This window comes from Salminus brasiliensis, chromosome 20, assembly GCF_030463535.1.
Source record: "Salminus brasiliensis chromosome 20, fSalBra1.hap2, whole genome shotgun sequence".
NCBI classification, from domain to species: Eukaryota; Metazoa; Chordata; class Actinopteri; order Characiformes; family Bryconidae; genus Salminus; species Salminus brasiliensis.
The window spans coordinates 29722133-29735661 of record NC_132897.1 but is presented as its reverse complement, the minus strand read 5'-3'; positions in this window follow the sequence as shown (position 1 = coordinate 29735661).

The window sequence follows — 13529 nt, the reverse complement described above, 5'->3', positions numbered from 1 at the left end:
TCTAGCTGGTCAGGTAATGGAAAGGATGATGAGCCCAGAGGTAACTGGTCGACTTGGTTATAAACCATCCTCCAACACCAGCACAACCAATCAGCACCAAGTCTTGTTCAGGCTCAGAAAGCACACCTGTAGACTATTACAAATTACTTTTGAGGCTGCAAGAATGAAGGGACTGTCATTTCTAAACGATTAAAGCAATATTTCAGCAAATACTCCACAGAATGACACTCAAAGGCAGCTCTATGGGCCTTACACAGCTAACTGAAGCCATGGGACTGCAAGAAATGCCATAGAAGGTATTGATCAACCACAGTTGTCACACAGAGGTGAATTACCAGTGCATGCAGTATAATCAAAGAAAGAATTGATCAAATCATAACTGTCAAACACACTCAGAAAATTTGTTTACACAAAATGTTTATGAAATATGTCCTGCAAGAGGAAAGCTGTGGGAAACTAAATCCTGCAAAACCTTTTTGAAGACTATAATTATAAGCTAAGGATTTCTAGGCAAAAGTTGGGCACCCAAGATGCTCAATTAGCTCATTAGGGTAATGCCTTGTTTACAAACAAAGATTCTGATTTGTTATCTGAAACAAATTGTTATCTTTGGAAACAAAACCAATCCCACCAAGCCAATCCAAGGTGCCCCATATCTCCACCAACAACTCTCCCCTTGGGCCATGGAGGTTCACAAGGGCAGAGTATACTACAAACCCAATGTTCAGTTGAGAGACTGAGCAGGTAAAAATGCCAAGTCTTATACAGTATTGTTAACAATCCTCACATACAGGATCGAATACACTGTTATACTGCCTAGATGTTGACGAAAAAATACATATTTCTGACTAATGTAAGTTAGACCTACCAAACTTTAACCTCTTGGGCTGTGAGAACATATTAGATCGCACCAGAATGTTTGCTAGACTGAAACTGCAACCGATCGCTCATCTTTTTAAACAACGTAAACGTGAACTACCAAATAAAAAACAATAATAAATTAAAATCTTCCAAGGTTTTTGAGATCCACTGTCTAATAGTTACATGTACCTCACTCCTTAAGCTCATTTTTACATCGTGATTTTGCAAATTGGTTAAATATTGACATCATTCGTTCTATAGCAGTTTAGTGCATAATTTAGGCTATTATTTGCATTTGCAAATGCATGCAGTAGGATAACTAGAAGTTTTATTGTATTCTACTACTGAAAAAGAACACTGCTGATACTGCCAGAGACATGTAGATGCAGGGATGCAGAGTTTATAGTTTATAAATGACTCGTACAGACATTGGACTGAATAGGAATGATATTTGTGTAAAGGCAGAAAAGCCTGTGTTCTTGTTTTTATTTATTCATTGTACTTGGGCTAATCATTTAAACAATTGGCATCTGCCATTCATTAGAGGCAATAGCTAACTCCAATAACACTAGTCATTTAGAACGTTGGCACCTGCCATACAGTAGAGACAAGTCATCAGAAAAAAGTCATTATATAATAGAAAACTATAGGTGTTTGTAAAAAGAAATCACTCATTATTACTGATGAATGAACAATTATGATACAAAAGTATTAAAATGCAAAAATGCAAAAGTAATTTATGCTTTTTATTGGTGTAGGCACCATGTCTGATTTTTCTAACTAATTCTATAATGCTGTCTGTTGGCTTTATTGTGTTCCAGAAGAATAACTGATAGACACCTCAAATAGGCAACATAAACACCTCAGCGTCACTGCTGGACTGAGAATAGTCATTGAGAATAGTCCTCGAAAATGACCAACACAAACTGTGAAGTCCCTTATTATTGTGTGCAGCTTCCCCACTTGAAAGGTATTGATCCATCTACACGGAGTATTCACTGGAATTCACTCATTGTCCACGTACATTTCTTCTTTTCTCTTTTTAATCTTAATACATTTTTCAATTCAGTTGTCTTTGTCTTTGATTTGCAGATTACAGTTTGTTGATATATCAGTTCCAGATCATTTTTAGTTGGTCAGCTGATCTGCAGTTCATTTTCCGGTTTATCAATGTTCACTTTGTAGATTACTTTTGGTTAGATGGTTAGTTTGGTAATTAGGGCAGAGACAGTTACAGTCAGCTAGAGTCAGGTAAAAACCTTCAAAATAGCAAACACACAGAAGAGAAAGAAATACATTTGTTAAATGTTCTCAAAAATATTAATTCTAATACATTTTAGCAACATATATGGCTTAAATGAACTATAACAGGCTAAACATTTAGCTAAGCACACACAGCTCAGCAACTCTTAGAACGGAGCTAGCTCAGTCCATCAGGTATTGTAGAACATCACCTCTCCGCCCAGAGTCCAGCAGCCTCCGTGCAGCAGTACAACCAGAAGTCAAACTGGGCTCGTCAACTCCTGTCGGCCTGCTTTGTGTTCAGCGAGTGAGCGGTTAAATGTTTTTAGCATGCTTCTAGTTTCAGCATGCAGTTCATGTGTTTCAGAATAAATACTAAATGCATTTGGACGAAAATGTTATAAAATCTGTATGTATGTTAAAGAAATATGCAATGTTTAGCAGTATTTGGGTATTTTATGTTCTGTTAATTTATGTTTGTGGGTGCAATGCTAGAGGTAAGACAAACTATTAAGCTCAGGTAGGTTGGAGAGTTTGTCATGACTGTCTTTAGTTGGCTTCGGACATCGCACCCACTTCTTCATAAATGTCCTTGTAAGTGATATGTCATTACACTAACACAAATCCTTCATAAGATGAATTCAGCATTTAGACTAATTGCACACAGGTAATACACTGCTACCAGACCCTAAATAATTTTCTTTCACAACTGTTCCATTGTTAAATGTCTTACTGTTGGTATTTTTTTGTTATAGCTTCTCTGTAATCCATAATAATTTAGTAGTGATTTCTTTTGAAACTGTTAAAAGTTTGTTGCTTACAGAATGTTTTGCATTATAGTTAAATATTAAAAGTTACTATTTTTATTTTTTTTATTCCCTGCAGTTTATTTAATTTTACGCACTTTAATCCATTAAAAAAAATTAGCTACCAATCAGTGCCAAATATCTGGAGCTCAAAAAATGGTATTTGGGCCAGCCATAGTATTTTTGTGTATACCAGTCTAACTGACGTCTTTCATCTGCTGCTCTTCTTCTATTAACCTTACCATATCCTAGCTATCTAAGTTGCTGATTTTGGGAAGTGCTGTCATGAATTTATTAAAAATAAATTTTGTTAAGGTATTTTGGTTTTCTATAAAAGAGGTTGTGGGATAGTCAAAACCAGATCAATAATCATTCTTTATTGGTGTTTTTTTATTTGCTAGCAAGGTACCTACTTGATATATCGCTAGCTAGCTAACGTCACTAGACAGTATCAGAGCTAGTCAGAAATCTTGAGCAGAACAGTTGCGCTCGAAACGTGTGTTCTACACATTTATACACCAGTCAGAAAGTAAAAAGGAGTTTCTTGTGATGACAAATGTGTAGTCTTGGTTTATATTTATCCATACGTTAATGCTATTTATGTTCTTAATTACTTCTGTTTCAAATTGAAATTTTTTGTGACAAATATGGGACCTTAGGTCATTTAAAGAGGAGAGCTGTCTAAGTGTGTCTAACTTTTCTTAGGCCCCACAGAATATACTGTGGAAAAAGGTCAGAAACCACTTGCGTATGTTTCTGTTGTTAGCATGCTCCAGACGTTGCTTAATAAAACCAACAAAGCCATGATAGTAAAAATCTATTTTTACTATCAACCAAAGGCGATCCCGGGCGGTCATGGGCCGCGGCTCACAGGAAGAGATGAACTATTTGTTACTGAACCATGTCGGGTTTATTCGAAGGAAAGGACTTTTATGTTGAAATGGACTTTTGGGTTGAAACCCCTTGTCAGCATTTTGGTTTCTGGTTTTGTTTGTCATGTGACTGTTCATTGTCTGGTTGATGTGTTACACCTGTGGGCTGGTGTATTTAAGTAGGGCTAGGGCCAGCTGCTGGTTGCCGAGGATTACCCTTAGTGCACCACCTGCACCCAGGTTAATCAGTTAACGGTATAGACTCAGTATTCACCGGTCTGGTCTGTAGAGTGCATCCTTGTACAAGAGGACTCTCTCTCTCTCTCTCTCTCTCTACCTAGCTAGCTTAGCAGGGGAAGCTAACTAGCTAGGCAGCTCTCATCTCAGGGTCCATTAGGGAGCTACTGCAGGTCTGCGGTGATCTCTCGCCAGGCTTCTTCGGTTCTGCAAGCTGGGGTCCTGGAGCTCCAGGAGTGAGCGACTCTCCAGCTTGCTTCAGCAGTTAGCTCTCCTCACCGTCGGACCGGAACAGTCGTCTAGGTCTGGTGGCTGACTCCTCACGCTCTCAAGTCTAGTAAGTTCAATGCGCCTGACTAGCGCTACTCTATATGTCCTAGTTCATAGCTTTCCCAGGCTCGGCTTGGAGGTTTATGTTTCTGAGTAATGGTATTGGCTCAGCTAGCACTGCCCTAGTGCCTCACCAGCCCCAGGTGTGTTCCTTTTGTTTGCCCAGTATGGTTTGTCACAGTTTTGTTTAGTTCTTCCTTATCCCTAGTAATTGGTACTGCATTTCTGTTTTGTTTATGGTTTATTGTTATCAATAAACTCCTCGCTTCGGTCCATCCCCTGCGAGTGTTCTCCCGTCATTGTCAGACCGAGTGGATCATGACAGAATCCTTGGCCGACCGCCTCCGAACAGCGGGGATGGAGGCCTTGGGTCAGGCTGTCTGCGCCCAGGGTCAATTCCTGGGGCAGCAGCAACACACGTTACAGAGTGTGTCAGAGACGGTTGGTCGCCTGGTGCAGCAACAGGCGGATCAGCAGCAACAAGTCGCCCAACTAGTGGGTGGCATCCAGGGGCTCACGAATCTGGTTCAGACTTCGTTGGAGCCCCCTAGTCCTCCCAGCCCTGTCACGACTTCTTCTAGCCCGTATCCGGTTGGAAAGCCGGATACATACCATGGCGATCCGGAGCTTTGCAAGGGGTTCTTGCTACAGTGTGCGGTTTTCTTTAATAATCACCCAACCGGCACTGACCAGGCGAAGATCGCCTTTCTCGTATCCCGACTCGCTGGAAAAGCTCTGGACTGGGCCACAGCCACCTGGGAGGACCTCAGTGAGAAGCCCTTCTCGGACTACTTGAAGCAGTTCAAGGCGGTGTTCCAACACCCCCGAGAGGGGCTCACTAAGGGCGATTTCCTGCTGCGGATGGAGCAAGGCTCCAAGCCGGCAGCCCAGTATGCGCAGGAGTTCTGAACGCTAGCTGCTGGTAGCGGGTGGAACCAGCCGGCCCTGGTGGCGCTGTTCCGCAACGGACTTAATCCGCATCTGCAGCGGGAGATGGCATGCCGGGGTGAGTCGCTTAAGCTTGATGAGCTTATCGCGCTCGCTATTAGGTTGGACCAGCTTCTGGGTCGTCCTACTAACCCCAGGTTCCCGAAAGCTGGGGGTTCAGCGGCCAGGCTGGGAAGGCAGACCGGTCTGGCTGTCCAGAGTAGAGAGCTACTCGCTGGTTCAGAGGGGCGAACCGCCCCGACGTTGTCGGCAGGAACGACCTGCGAGCCCATGGAAGTGGGCGCCCGGGGCCTCACACAGGAAGAACGCAGTAGACGGAGTCGAGAGGGACTCTGCTACTACTGCGGGGCACGGAAGGAAGGCCTGTCCTCGACGACTCCCATTGAAATCCTGCCTATTCACCGAGGAGCGCGAGGAAGGGACCCCTCACGCCAATGCGGTGAGTCTGCCTGTCCAGGGACTCATTTCCCGGTCGATCACGTTGCCGGTCAGGGTTTCCTACCAGAGCCAGTCTCTTGTTGTTTCAGCACTGATCGACTGTGGAGCGGAGGGCAGCTTCCTGCGAGCTGACATCGCGCAGCGTCTGCAGATCCCGACCGTGCCGCTCCCGAAGCCCCTCCGCGTCACCGCCCTGGACGGACAGCCCACGGGTCTTCGGCCCATCACTCACCGTACTGTGGGATTTCATCTTGCCGTGAGCTTCCTCCACCAGGAAGTGGCATCCCTGCTGGTTCTACCTGTCTCCGAGCATGAGATGATACTAGGTCTGAGCCAGCATAACCCTCATATCTCCTGGCCTGAACGGGAGATTGTATCCTGGTCCCCTTATTGCCGTGACAAGTGCCTTACCCTAGCCCCCCTTAGGGTCATGTCTACCTCCATAGAGAGCCCCGAGCCCGAAAACACGGTAGTCCTGCCACCGGAGTATAACGATATGCGAGATGTGTTCAGTAAGTCCAGTGCCGCTAAACTCCCCCACCCCCCCAATCGCCCTTACGATTGCGCCATAGATCTGGTTGAAGGGGCCACTTTACCTAAAGCCAGGATCTACCCCCTTACGGGAGAGGAAGAGAGGGCAATGGAGGACTACATTTCAGAGGCTTTAGCTCAGGGATACATCACTCCGTCCAAGTCTCCGGTGGCTTCGGGTTTTTTTTTCATCAGGAAGAAGGGGGGTGGGTTAACGCCATGTGTAGATTATCGGGCACTCAACGCAATCACCAATAGGTACCCGTTTCCTATGCCGTTGGTGCCTTCCGCTCTTGAGCAGCTGCGGGGAGCCCGGATATTCACGAAATTGGATCTCCGCAGTGCGTACAACCTGGTGCGTATCAGGGAGGGGGACGAATGTAAGACGGCATTCATGACCACCAGGGGGCATTTCCAGTACCGGGTTATGCCAACGCCCCCTCTGTCTTCCAGGCTTTCATAAATGACGTCCTGAAAGACTACCTCGGACGCTTTGTGGTGGTCTTTCTGGACGACATTCTAGTGTACTCCCCCGACCTGTATACGCACATCCGTCAAGTTCGTCTGGTCCTGGCGAGGCTTAGGGCCCACCTGCTATTCGCTAAATTAGAGAAGTGCGTGTTCCATGTCCATGAGATCCCTTTTCTGGGGTACATTATCAGCGAGCGGGGGGTTCAGATGGATCAGACCAAAGTCCAGGCAGTCTTGGACTGGCCGTCACCTGGCTCCGTGAAGGAGGTCCAGCGGTTCCTAGGTTTCGCTAATTTTTATCGGCGGTTTATCCGGGATTTTAGCAGGTTGGCAGCCCCGATAACGTCGTTACTCAAAGGAGCTCCCCGGCGCATCACGTGGACGTCGGCCGCGGAGGACTCCTTCCAGGCGCTCAAACGCGCATTCACGTCGGCCCCCGCTGTTGCGCCACCCCGATCCCCGTAAGCCGTTCGTGGTGGAGGTGGATGCCTCCAACACCGGGGTAGGAGCGGTTCTCTCTCAACGTCACGGGGAGAACGATAGACTCCATCCGGTGGTGTTCTACTCAAAGAAGCTCACTGGGGCCGAACGGAATTACGGGGTAGGGGATAGGGAGCTCCTGGCAGTCAAAATGGCGCTCAGAGAGTGGCGTCATTGGTTAGAGGGTGCTGCCTACCCCTTCCTGGCATTAACAGATCACAAGAATTTAGAGTTTTTGAGCAATGCCAAGTGTCTGGCATTGCTCAAAAACCCCCGGCAAGCCAGGTGGTCCCTGTTCTTCGCCAGGTTCAGATTTACGATCTCGTATCGTCTGGGCTCCCGCAACACCAAAGCGGACGCTCTCTCTCGTATTCACCAGTCTGTGGATGAGGGAGAGACCGCTCCAGCACCCATCCTGCCATCAGGTGTCACCGTCGCGGCAATTCAGTGGGACCTGGATACAGAGCTACACGAGGCCCTCAAACGCACCACCGTGCCCCCATCATGCCCTGTGGACAAGGTCTACATCCCAGGGGCTTTCCGGGAGAAGCTCATCGGTTGGGCTCACACTTCTCCGGCATCGGGTCATCCAGGTGAGGCCCGCAGGTACTATCTGCTCTCTCCCAAATATTGGTGGGAGGGGATGAGGGCAGATATACATCGGGTAGTGGCATCATGCAGTGAGTGTGCTCAATGTAAGACCCCGAAGACGCTCCCGTCGGGGAAGCTCATGCCGCTACCCGTTCCTGAACGTCCGTGGTCTCACCTGGCTGTTGACTTCATTACTGACCTGCCTAAGTCTGAGGGGCACACGGTAGTGATGACAGTAGTGGACCGTTTCTCACGACAGGTTAGGTTCATACAATTCTCTGCATTGCCCTCAGCAATGCAGACCGCGCAAGCCTTGGTAGACCACGTCCTCCGGAATTTCGGGATTCCGGAGGACATAGTATCTGACCGGGGGGCCCAGTTCACGTCTAAGGTATGGGGTGCCTTCTGTGAACACCTGGGGGTGAGTGTAAGCCTGTCCTCGGGTTATCACCCCCAGTCTAACGGCCAGTGCGAGCGCACTAACCAGGAGCTGGGGAAGTTCCTACGGCTGTACTGTCATGACTACCCCAGCGACTGGTCCCGGTATCTGGTCTGGGCCAAGATGGCCCAGAACTCACTGAAGTGCGCAACCACTGGCCTGACCCCATACCAGTGTTACCTAGGCTACCAGCCTCCGCTGGCCCCCTGGACTGCCACGGAGACCCAAGTCCCAGCTGTGGATGCTTGGATGCGTCGCAGCGAAGCGGTCTGGACCGGAGCCCACCAGCACATCCAGACGTTCCTGCGACGCTACAAGGCCCAAGCGGACCGGAAGAGAGGGGAGACTCCGACATACCAACCAGGTGACCGGGTCTGGTTGGCCACGAAGGACCTCCGGACTAGTCTCCCTTCTCACAAACTGAAAGTTAAGTACTCTGGTCCTTATGTCATAGAAAAAAGAGTCAACGATGTTGCTTATCGTATCCGACTACCCCCACAGTCACGTGTTCACCCGGTTTTTCATGTGTCCCAGCTCAAGCCCGTGGTACCTGGACCCCTGGACGAGGCCACCCCGGCGGACACGCCACCGGAACCAGTGGAGATTGAGGGGACCCCCACCTACATGGTTCGATGAGTGCTGGACTCTCGAAGGCGTCGTTTTGCAGTACTTGCTCGACTGGGAGGGGTTTGGTCCAGAGGAACGCTCCTGGGAACCGGCCGATCACATCCTAGACCCTGCGTTGGTCCGGGAATTCCACGAAAGGTTCCCGAATAAGCCGGCTCCCAGGCCTCGCGGACGTCCCAGGAAGTCGCAAGCCCCCGTCCATGGGAGACCCTCGCGTCGGGAGAGGGGTCTGTCAGCCTCGTCGGACCGGATGGGACCCTCCGCAGGAAATTCGGAGGCGCTGGTTTCGGTTCAGCGCCCGGGGCGTCCCCGTCGGGGGACCCACCCGGCCGCCTCGGGGGGGGGTACTGTCACGCCCGTGCCGCCGCGCCCGCCCCAAAGGCGGTCCCGGGCCGCGGCTCACAGGAAGAGATGAACTATTTGTTACTGAACCATGTCGGGTTTATTCGAAGGAAAGGACTTTTATGTTGAAATGGACTTTTGGGTTGAAACCCCTTGTCAGCATTTTGGTTTCTGGTTTTGTTTGTCATGTGACTGTTCATTGTCTGGTTGATGTGTTACACCTGTGGGCTGGTGTATTTAAGTAGGGCTAGGGCCAGCTGCTGGTTGCCGAGGATTACCCTTAGTGCACCACCTGCACCCAGGTTAATCAGTTAACGGTATAGACTCAGTATTCACCGGTCTGGTCTGTAGAGTGCATCCTTGTACAAGAGGTCTCTCTCTCTCTCTCTCTCTCTCTACCTAGCTAGCTTAGCAGGGGAAGCTAACTAGCTAGGCAGCTCTCATCTCAGGGTCCATTAGGGAGCTACTGCAGGTCTGCGGTGATCTCTCGCCAGGCTTCTTCGGTTCTGCAAGCTGGGGTCCTGGAGCTCCAGGAGTGAGCGACTCTCCAGCTTGCTTCAGCAGTTAGCTCTCCTCACCGTCGGACCGGAACAGTCGTCTAGGTCTGGTGGCTGACTCCTCACGCTCTCAAGTCTAGTAAGTTCAATGCGCCTGACTAGCGCTACTCTATATGTCCTAGTTCATAGCTTTCCCAGGCTCGGCTTGGAGGTTTATGTTTCTGAGTAATGGTATTGGCTCAGCCCCGGCAGCTAGCACTGCCCTAGTGCCTCACCAGCCCCAGGTGTGTTCCTTTTGTTTGCCCAGTATGGTTTGTCACAGTTTTGTTTAGTTCTTCCTTATCCCTAGTAATTGGTGCTGCATTTCTGTTTTGTTTATGGTTTTTTGTTATCAATAAACTCCTCGCTTCGGTCCATCCCCTGCGAGTGTTCTCCCATCATCGTCAGACTGAGTGGATCATGACACCAACAAGAATACAGATCATATGTAGATGAGCTGCGCTTTAATGAAAACACCTTTTTTCCCCTCAGAACGTGAAAGCTGAAACATAAAATGTATATTGGGTCATTGCCAACATGCCTACAAAATACAGGTCAATCCTCAACTCAATCCAGCTTACTCTGCTAGTTAATACGTCCACTGTGAGAGTGTGGTTATGCAAAAGTTATTTAGCCACTTATCTGTGACCTGAAGTTGTTGGAACAACAAGGCTCAATCCTGAATGTTGCTGATAATCTTGGTACCCACTCTCAGGATTCTTGGAGATCTTCACAGTTGACAAATTTGGCAGATTCTGCTCGGCAAGCAGGAGTGACATTTAAAGTGGTACATTACAGTTTCTTTCAACTTGGAGGCAGGTGCAGGAGGTTAGAGAGAACTCAGAACGGAGTCAGACCTAGGTGTGAAAAGAGCATGCCCTTTAACTAAAAATCTTAAACATTTTCATGTTATGTCTTGTCCTGATATCCTACATGACATCTTATAAAATGCATTGTTCTAAATTAGTTATCCTTGGGTCTTACAGACCTGATAGCTAAGCAGTATTTCACTCTGGATATGCTAAACCAGGCCATCAAATACTTTAATTACACATTTACTGACCTAACAGACTGATCTCAGATTATTGGAAAAGGATTTTCCAACAAAAGGATCATTAGTGGAAATGCTTATGATAATTGGCGCCTAACAAGGCCCCTTTAATTTCTTATTGGCCACTGTGTTCTTGAGGGTGACAACTTTTATAGACATTATCAAAATGTCATTATGGCACTAAGGCATACTGAAGAAACACTGCAGTTCCTGGACTGCAAGATGGCGGAACACAAAGAGCTGCTGCAGCCAAAGCATCACTGCTTAGAACATTACACTCAGATTGTAAGGAAATATGGTCCCTTGTCTGAGGGAAAGCATATATTTTTGAAAAAGGCAATTCGTGATGCTCAAAATTGCAAAAATGTTTCCATGGCATTTGCTACCAAACACCAGAAAACCTTCAGTTACCAACTTGACTATAACAAATTTTTTTAGGTCATTGGTTGAGATTACAAAGGCTGCCCCAGCGTTGTATCATATGATACTTTCTATTGTCTCATTTTCCTCATCTCACTGGATTTGCCAAGATTAAAAAGATTATTGCAGCAAACTCAGAAATTCAGTTGAGATCTTACCAACTTCTCTATAATGACAGTTTGTGGTCAAGTTGTCAGAGTGGTCTTGCTGGTAGACAAGCTTGATGTTGCTGGTCAGGCTGGTCAAGATGGTCAACAAGCAACACCAAACTTGCCTACCAGCAAGACCAAGCTGGTTGACTGTTATGACCAAGAATGACCATAATCAAATGCAACAAAAATCCTGGACCAACATAAATCGTCAAACATAACATCTTTCAAAATCAGATGGAATAAAATAAGTGTCATTTTTATAATCTTTACATCTATATAATCTTTATAATCTAAAATAAAAATTTACATTAATGTAAATATAAAATTAACAATAAAAACAAGATTTTTTTCTTTCCCTGTGATGTTCTTATTTAATAATGTTCATTATTAGGGTGCAAGGGCATAGAATTGGGTGTAGACAGATATGTCCTTACCAATATCTAGCGACTGCTGATAACATAAATGGTTAACATATTTCGTTTTTTACTGCAAGTCCCCTCCCTAACTGACATTGCTTACAGAATTGGTTTTGCTGTTTCTTTTAACGTGTGAAATCTGCGGTTGTAAGAAGCACCAAATATCTGTCAACGAGAGAGCACGTGTGTGTGTGTGTGTGTGTGTGTGTGTGTGTGTGTGTGTGTGTGTGTGTGTGTGTGTGTGTTTGGCAAATAGCCTAATTCGGTGATCTGCACAGTCAGGATAGCTACCAAAACAGAAAGGTGGACATTAAGAGCACAGAAAAATAAGCAAAATAAATTTAATTGCTAATGTGTAGAGTCCAAAATAATGGTAATAATAATACACACCAAAGTCATATGTTTTGCTTACTGTTCATTTACTGCACATTTATCTATCATAAATGCAGCTCAAGATAAACATGCAGTAAATGAACAGTTGTAGCAGTTGAACATTTTCTTGGATTTAGTATAGACCTAAATGAAAGTATAAAAACCTAAATGTCAATCCCTGAATAGCATGTTTCTTTTTAATATAAATGTTGGCTTGTTTAGATGTTCTATCTGGAAGTACAGGAAGCTGACTGATGTTGGTTAACAATCACAATTGTGTAATTATTGCCTTAGGAACATACTGACAAAAAACTCCTTTTATGAGTGTGTTGGCTACCATATATATGAATAAAGGCTCTAGATGACATAGAATTGTAATCAGAAATGCAAAAAAAGCCTCAGCTTCCAGGGTGTCCCTGGGGATCAGTTTTCTGCTATTATTGCATTTAGTGACAAAAGTGTTAGTTAGGTCAGGATGTTGGATGACCTCCACATACCTCATTCAAGGTTTTGGATGAAGCACTACTATTCCAGAGAACACAGTTCCATTGCTTCACAACTCACTTCACACCTGCTGGGTGTCTTTATACTCCAATTGCCCATGCCAGACATTATGCAGTTCATGTAAGTTCATGTTTATCCACTACACATTGGTGGAACTTCTCTACAGGGACCAGACAAGCTGTGTGTGCATTTGCACAACTATGCCAGCAATGGGTTTAGCTTAAAATAGCTGAATGCATTGATTAGAAAGGGTATCCACAAATACTTTAATGTATGTAATATATATGTGGTGGGAGTGCTCTCATGCTCCTAATTGATATTTTCTGATGTATGTTAATAATCCACAGAGTGCATTGTGTCAAGTGTAAAGTTTGGTGGAGGGGCGATTATGGTGTAAGGTTGTTTTCCAGGAGTTGGGTTCGACCCCTTAGTTCCAGTGAAAGGAACTCTTAATGCTCAGCATACCAAGACATTTTGGTCAATTTCATTCTTCTAACTTTGCAGAAACAGTTTGGGGGTGGTACTTTCTTTTCCAACATGACTGCATACCACTGCACAAAGAAAGGCCCATAAAGACATGGATGAGTGATTTTGTTGTACTTGACTGGAACTTGACTGGCCTGCCTGAGTCCTGACCTCAACCCTGTTTTGCCCAAGCCAGTTCGAAGCTCTGCTATGCTTTTTGTTTCTAGTTTACCAAGCTCTGCTATGAGTTTTTGTCTTTGTTTTTCCCTGTCACGTTTTACACCCAAGCTTTGTTTACCTTATTTTTCTTGCCCCCTCCTGAGCGCTGCTCAGTGGTTTACGTTTTTCTTTCCCATACTCTCCATGTCTAAGCCCCTTGGTCTCAAGCCCACTATTCT